Source organism: Ictidomys tridecemlineatus, chromosome 15, assembly GCF_052094955.1.
Source record: "Ictidomys tridecemlineatus isolate mIctTri1 chromosome 15, mIctTri1.hap1, whole genome shotgun sequence".
In the NCBI taxonomy this organism is placed as follows: domain Eukaryota; kingdom Metazoa; phylum Chordata; class Mammalia; order Rodentia; family Sciuridae; genus Ictidomys; species Ictidomys tridecemlineatus.
In genome coordinates, this window is record NC_135491.1 from 49,861,260 (window position 1) to 49,867,734 (window position 6,475).

The 6,475-nt window shown below is 43.3% G+C and overlaps 1 protein-coding gene across 3 annotated transcripts in view; it reads right to left on the reverse strand.

The window, feature by feature from the left end:
* Positions 1-6,475, reverse strand: part of Rfwd3 (ring finger and WD repeat domain 3) — a 41,939-nt gene extending 35,464 nt beyond the window's left edge. The window contains exons 1-2 of one of the 3 annotated variants that reach the window (XM_078032665.1): positions 6,329-6,461; positions 1,469-1,544 (exon numbers count right to left, since the gene is read on the reverse strand). The gene's annotated coding sequence lies outside the window, so the exon portion shown is untranslated. Of the gene's footprint in view, positions 1-1,468; positions 1,545-6,328 lie in introns of all 3 variants that reach the window. The other 2 variants (XM_040279361.2, XM_013365157.4) reach the window with 2 other exon arrangements.

Consider the following 6,475-nt stretch of genomic DNA (forward strand, 5'->3'; position numbering starts at 1 on the left):
ACTTTTAAGATCTAAGAGGTCAAAAGGGTTTTGGTAATCAACATTTTCCCCATAAGGAACACATACACACACAGCCAGTTGTGGTGGTGCACACTTATTTATTTATTTATTTATTTTTGAGAGAGAATTTTTAATATTTATTTTTTAGTTCTCGGCGGACACAACATCTTTGTTGGTATGTGGTGCTGAGGATCGAACCCAGGTCGTACACATGCCAGGTGAGCGCGCTACCTCTTGAGCCACATCCCCAGCCCTGGTGCACACTTATAATCCCAGCTACTCAAGAAGCTTAGGCAGAAGATCACAAGTTCAAGGTCAGCCTGGGAAACTAAGCCAAGACCCTATCTCAAAATAAAAAGGGTTGGGGATGTAGCTCAATGGTGGTAGGGTACTGTTGGGTTCAAACCTCAGCACTGAAAGTTTGTGTGTGGGTGAGGTGGAGGACAGCACTTATAACCAGCTTTATAGGTTGCCCTTTAAAACATAAAATCCTGGGCTGGGGTTGTGGCTCAGAAGTAGAGCGCTTGCTAGCATGCATGAGGCACTGGATTCGATCCTCAGCACCACATAAAAATAAAATAAAGGTATTTTGTCCACCTACAACTAAAAAGTAAATATTTAAAAAATAAAACATAAAAATCCTGTGACTATAGTAATATGCCAAAATAGATCTATAAAACAAGGGGACCACACTATCTTCCAGAAACCCTGCAGTTCTTTGTCTTACCCGTAATGTGGACATTTACAAAACACAAATGCACATGATACTATATATAATTTTAGCAGGCAATATTCACCTTCTGTAGCATCAAGTTATAAAGGGCACACAGGATATTTTTTGTGTCTGTGTGTGATTGACCTCAGGACCTCATACACGCTAAAGCATGTGCTGTACGACTGAGCTACATCCCCAACCCTGAGAACATTTCTATACTTGCAAAATTAACTCAGTTATTAACTCAATATAGAAATTAACCCAATTTCTCCAAAAAGGTCACACAATCTTTTTTTTTAAATTTATGCTTCCAGTCTCTAATTCTATTACATTTTCCCATTCAGCAGGTATTTATTAAGCACCTGTTACACAGTCAGCTACCCCACAGGCAAAGACAAGTAAGACCATGTATTACAGAATTTACATTCTAGTGAGTTGCATCCCATACTGTCTTCTCTTTAAAAAAAGAAATAAGGGGGCTGGGGTTGTAGCTCAGCAGTAGAGTGCTCGCCTAGCACATGTGAGGCCTGGGTTCGAGCCTCATATAAATAAATAAAATAAATAAAAATAAAGCTACTGTGTCCAACCACAACCAAAAAATAAAAAAAGAAACAAGAAATTACAGACTAACATTTGATCTGAGGAGTGGAGAGGGAGAAGGGAGTATCACTTTAAATATGAATGTGAGGAAAAGTGTCTAAAACAGTGAAAATTGAACCAAGGCATAAAGGATGAAAAGGTGGTGGCACACACCTGTAATCCCAGGGGCTCAGGAGGATAAGGCATGAGGATGCCAAGTTCAAAGCCAGCCTCAGCAACTAAGCAAGACCTGTCTCAAAACAAACAAACAAACAAACAAATAAAAAAAAAACAAAGGGCTGAGGATATGGCCCAGCAGTTACGCACTCCTGGCACAAAACAAAACAAACAAAAAAAAACCCCACCAAAATACAAAACAACAATCTGACCATATGAACAATCAAAAGAAGAATTTTCACAAGGAAATGAGTGCAAAGGTTCTTGACAAGTGTGGGTTTGACTCACAGCATTGGGTTCAATCCTCAGCACCACATAAAAATAAATAAAGGTACTTTGTCCATCTACAACTTAAAAAAAAGGGGGGGGAACAGTGTAATGAACTCAAAGGGGAAAATAAAACAGGGATTTAGTGGATGGGCAAGATACCATCATGGAGGTCTCATGATCTTGGTAAGGAGTTTCTTCCGTTAGGAATGGACAACAGGAAAGCAAGAGTGCAAGCCAGGTGACCAGTTTGAAGCAACCATGAAGCTGACATTAGACATGGAGATATGGGCAAGAGTGGAAGCAGTGGAGGTGAAAAGTTACCCACTTTAGCTTTAAGAATCTTAACAAACCATGCATAGTAGGTACATGTCAGTAATCCCAGAAACTTTTGAGGCTGAGAAAGAAGGGTAGAAAGTTCAAAGTCAACCTGGCAACTCACAAAGACCAGATGCTCAGGTGCTCAAGATAAAAAAAAAAAAAAGGATGCAGATGTAGCTTAGTGGTAAATCACCCCTGGTTTTAAACTTCAGTCCCACAAAAAAACAAAAATAAGCAACCTTTATAGTCTTGTGGGGTTTCTGGCTTCTGTTCATTTTTGGTGCTGGGGCTAGAACCCAGGGCCACATGTGTTCCAGGCAAGCACTTTACCACTTAGCTACAGAGCCAGCCCAGTCAGGGCTTAGCAGAAGTAGATTAAACCATCTCAGAAGGAAAAGAAACACAGAAGAGGGTCAACACTAAAACCACAGGACAATACTTAGGAAAGGAAAACAACAAGACTTTTTTTTTTTTTAATATTTATTTATTTATTTTTTAGTTTTCGGCAGACACAACATCTTTGTATGTGGTGCTGAGGATCGAACCCGGGTCGCACGCATGCCAGGCGAGTGTGCTACCACTTGAGCCACATCCCCAGCCCCAAGACTTTGTTTTTTTTACGGGCACATGTGGTGTTTTGCAAGAATATCTCAAGGAAGGAAAAGTCAAGATGTCAAGTGAAGCCAGTACTGTGGTGCACACCTGTAATTCTAGGGACCCAGGAGGCTGAGGCAGGAAGATCATAAATTCAAAGCCAGCCTGGGCAACTTAATGAGACCTGCAGCAACTTAATAGATTCTCTCAAAATAAAACTAAAAAGGACTGGAATGTAGCTCAGTGGTTAAAACGCCTAAGTTCAATCCCCAGTACCAAAAAAAAAAAAAAAAAGGAAAAGTGTCAAGGGAGCCAGGTATAGTGGCTGAGTTGCTTATGCAACATTACTAAATTGCTCATGCCTCATTAAATTGCTGAGGCTGACTTTGAACTCACGATCCTCTAGCCTCTGCCTCCAGAATCGCTGGGATTACAGGCATGCACCACCAAGCCCGGCTTTCTCCCCAGCTTTCTTCTTTTTTTTGGTACCTGGGATTGAACCCAGGGGTTCACTGAGCCACATCCCCGACCTTTTAAAATATTTTATTAGAGACAGTGTCTTCATGAGTTGCTTAGGGCTTCCCTAAACGATCTTGCTGCCTTAGCCTCCTGGGATTACAGACGTGTGCCATTGCTCCTGGCTTCCCTAGCTTCTTTCTCCTACACAGTATTCTGGCTTATACAGAATTTGTGCTCTAAGGCAGAAGATTAGGGAATTATTCTCTGAAGAAAACAAGCCCAAGGGAGAATAAAAAAGACTATAGATTGATAGTTGTGAATCTCCCAAGAAAATGGTTGGGTCTATACCATCCATTAAGTGGATGTTAGGTAAATACTAGCATTAAAAGCCCTTCAGTTGATAAGGTCCAGCTACTCATACATAGTTTTCAGCTTTCCAGGGGTCTTTCCTCAAAAATGAAAAATAGCCAAGGATCAGCTGGCATTTGAGGAAAATCCCCAACATGACAGAAAAGACCAAACCAGGCAAACAGGAAAAATTGGAGAAAGAAGACAATGCAACAGTTAAAACAAACCAAAACCAAAAAAGATTCGAACCAAACTAGTCAAAATCCTTAAAATTTTACCGGTATAAGATGAGCTGGGGTTGTAGCTCAGTGGTAGAGTGCTTGCTTAGCATTTGTGAAGACTGGGTTCAATCTTCAGCACCACATAAAAATTAAAAAAAAAAAAAAGGTATTGTTTCACCTACAACTTAAAAAAAAAAAAAAAAAAAAGATGGATAGAGGCACATGCCTGAAATCCCAGCAACTTGGGAGGTCTAGGCAAGAGAATCACAAGTTGGGGAACAGTCTAGCAATTCAGTGAGAACCTCCCCAACCTAGTAAGACCCTGTTCCAAAATAAAAAAAGTGACTGGAGATACTATTTAGTGGTAAAGCGTGCCTGTGTGCAATTATCAGTAACCCCCCTGCCCCCCCCCAAACCAAACAAAAGATATAATAGAAAGATTTGAAAATAGGACCAAGGAACTCTTCCACAAAGTAGAATAAAGACAGTCAAATAAGAATAAAATCATGGGGCTGGGGTTGTGGCTCAGCGGTAGAGCACTCATGTACACGTGAGGCCCTGGGTTCGATCCTCAGCACTACTTAAAAATAAACAAACAAATAAAATACAGGCATTCTGTTCATCTACAACTAAAAAAAAATTAAAAAACATGCAAATCATGGTATTATCTGGATTTATAAATATATGATAGTAGTATAAAATATAAAAACACTAGATTCCAGGAAAGGGTGCAGGGCTTCAACTATGGAATGATATTTCTCTTAAAAAGTCGAAAGTAAGCCAGGTCCAATGGTGCACACCTGCAATCCCAGCTGCTTGGGAGGCTCAGACAGGAGGATTATGAGTTCAAAGCCAGCCTCAGCAATGGTGAGGTGCTAAGCAACTCAGTGAGGCCTGTCTCTAAATAAAATAAAATACAAAATAGGGCTGGGATGTGGCTCAGTGGTCAAGTGGCCCCGAATTCAACCCCAAGTACACACCTACCCCCCAAAAGTTAAAAGCTATTATATCAGAAGGTGAAGATTCTTTAGAATGAGTAACACATTTGCAGGTCTTATTGTTCTTTATACTTTTCAGCATATATACAAAAAAATGAAATGTCCTCCCAGCATACACCTAGAGAGCAATTAGTTCTGACTATCACAAGAAGGTACCGAGCAGAATCCATGTCTGATTGATCAGTGTATTCTCCAAAGCATCAAGTTCATAGCAGGTACTAAATACCTAATGAATGTATCCTCTACACCTAAAAACAAATTTGAAAGAAGACCAAATTTAAAACACAACTAAGCGGGGCTGGGGATGTGGCTCAAGTGGTAGCGCGCTCGCCTGGCCTGTGCAGGGTGCTGGTGTTCTATCCTCAGCACCACATAAAAAATAAAATACAGATGTTGTGTCCACCTAAAACTAAAAAATAAATATTGAAAAAAATTCTCTCTTAAAAAAAAAACATACAACTAAGCACACATCAGGTGCTAAATATACTTTATTGATAAACTTACTATATGCCATCAGTAAATCTCTAGTACCCCAATAAAAATAATAACAATTAAAAACTTAAGTTCTTCATACTGGTCATATTTCAATTATTCAAAAGCAGCACGTGGCAAGTGCCTATCTTCATGGACTACAGAGATAGAACGCTTTCTTCTGCAGAAAGTTCCACGGAACAGCACAGTTCTGAAGCAAAGCAGCAATGGGGGGGGGGGTGCCCGTGTCGTTAGCGGCTAAGTCTTTGATCTTAGCAAGGCCACACCCAAGCTATTTTCTTTCCCCCAAGCCCCACTCTCGCAGTAAGGTATGGATCCCCCCAGGGCGTTTTTGCGCAAGTTCTGCGAACGCTCTCCCCAGCTCTCAATAGCTATTTTTTGTGCCAGGAAAACGTCTGCCACCTTATTAAACTTTGGAACTCGGGTTTCCAGGTGCCCAACCTGGAAGCCAGTCCTGGGTTCAAATCCTTGCTCTCACTCACTACCTGGGAGACCTGTGGGTTCCTAACCTCTCTGTTCCACCTGTTCACCCGCGAGAGCGAGATAATAAAGGTATTTACGTCACAGCGTGGCAGAGAAAATAAAAATTAAGCTCCTCTGTTCACTTAGCGATGCATACAACTGGCGCTCCGTTATTAGCAGACCAACGCTCAGCGGCCGGGTGCGGTGGCCTGCGCCTGCGATACCAGAGACTCGGGAGGCTGAATCAGGAGGGAGGATCGCGAGTTCGAGGCCAGCCGCGGCAATTCCCTGACTCAAAATTCAAAGAAAAAAAGGGGGAAGGTTAAGAAAATACCTCTGGGCTAGAGGGTCCCTCGGTTCGAGCGCCAGGACTGGAGAGGGGAAAAAACAAAACAAAAAAAACAAAGTCCGCGGCTCGGCCCGTGGGGGAGCTGCAAGACCTCCGCCTCCCGTCGGCGGCGAGCCCTGCAGCGCGGAACTCAGCTCCTCGCGTGACCGCTCGGCTTCCCGCTTTCCCCACCCCCACGGCTGCAGGCGACCCCTCGGCCCGCGCGTGGGGCCGCCGGAGGTCGCGAGCCTCCAGCCGAGTTCCAAACCCGCCTTATGGGGCGCCTCTGGGTCCCGCGACCACTCCGGGGCGAATTATCCTGAAGTTAGAGGCCCAAGGCATGGTGAAAAACAAATACCATCCTCACCTGATGCCGGAACGACGCGGTCCGGCTCCCGAGACCGCGGCTTTCCCAGTCGTTACCTCAGCAGAACTACCTACGCTCCCGCACCAACCACCGCCTGCCGAGCAGCTCAAGCGCCCCGCCTGAGCCGCGGGCCCGGCGTGCTCCTAT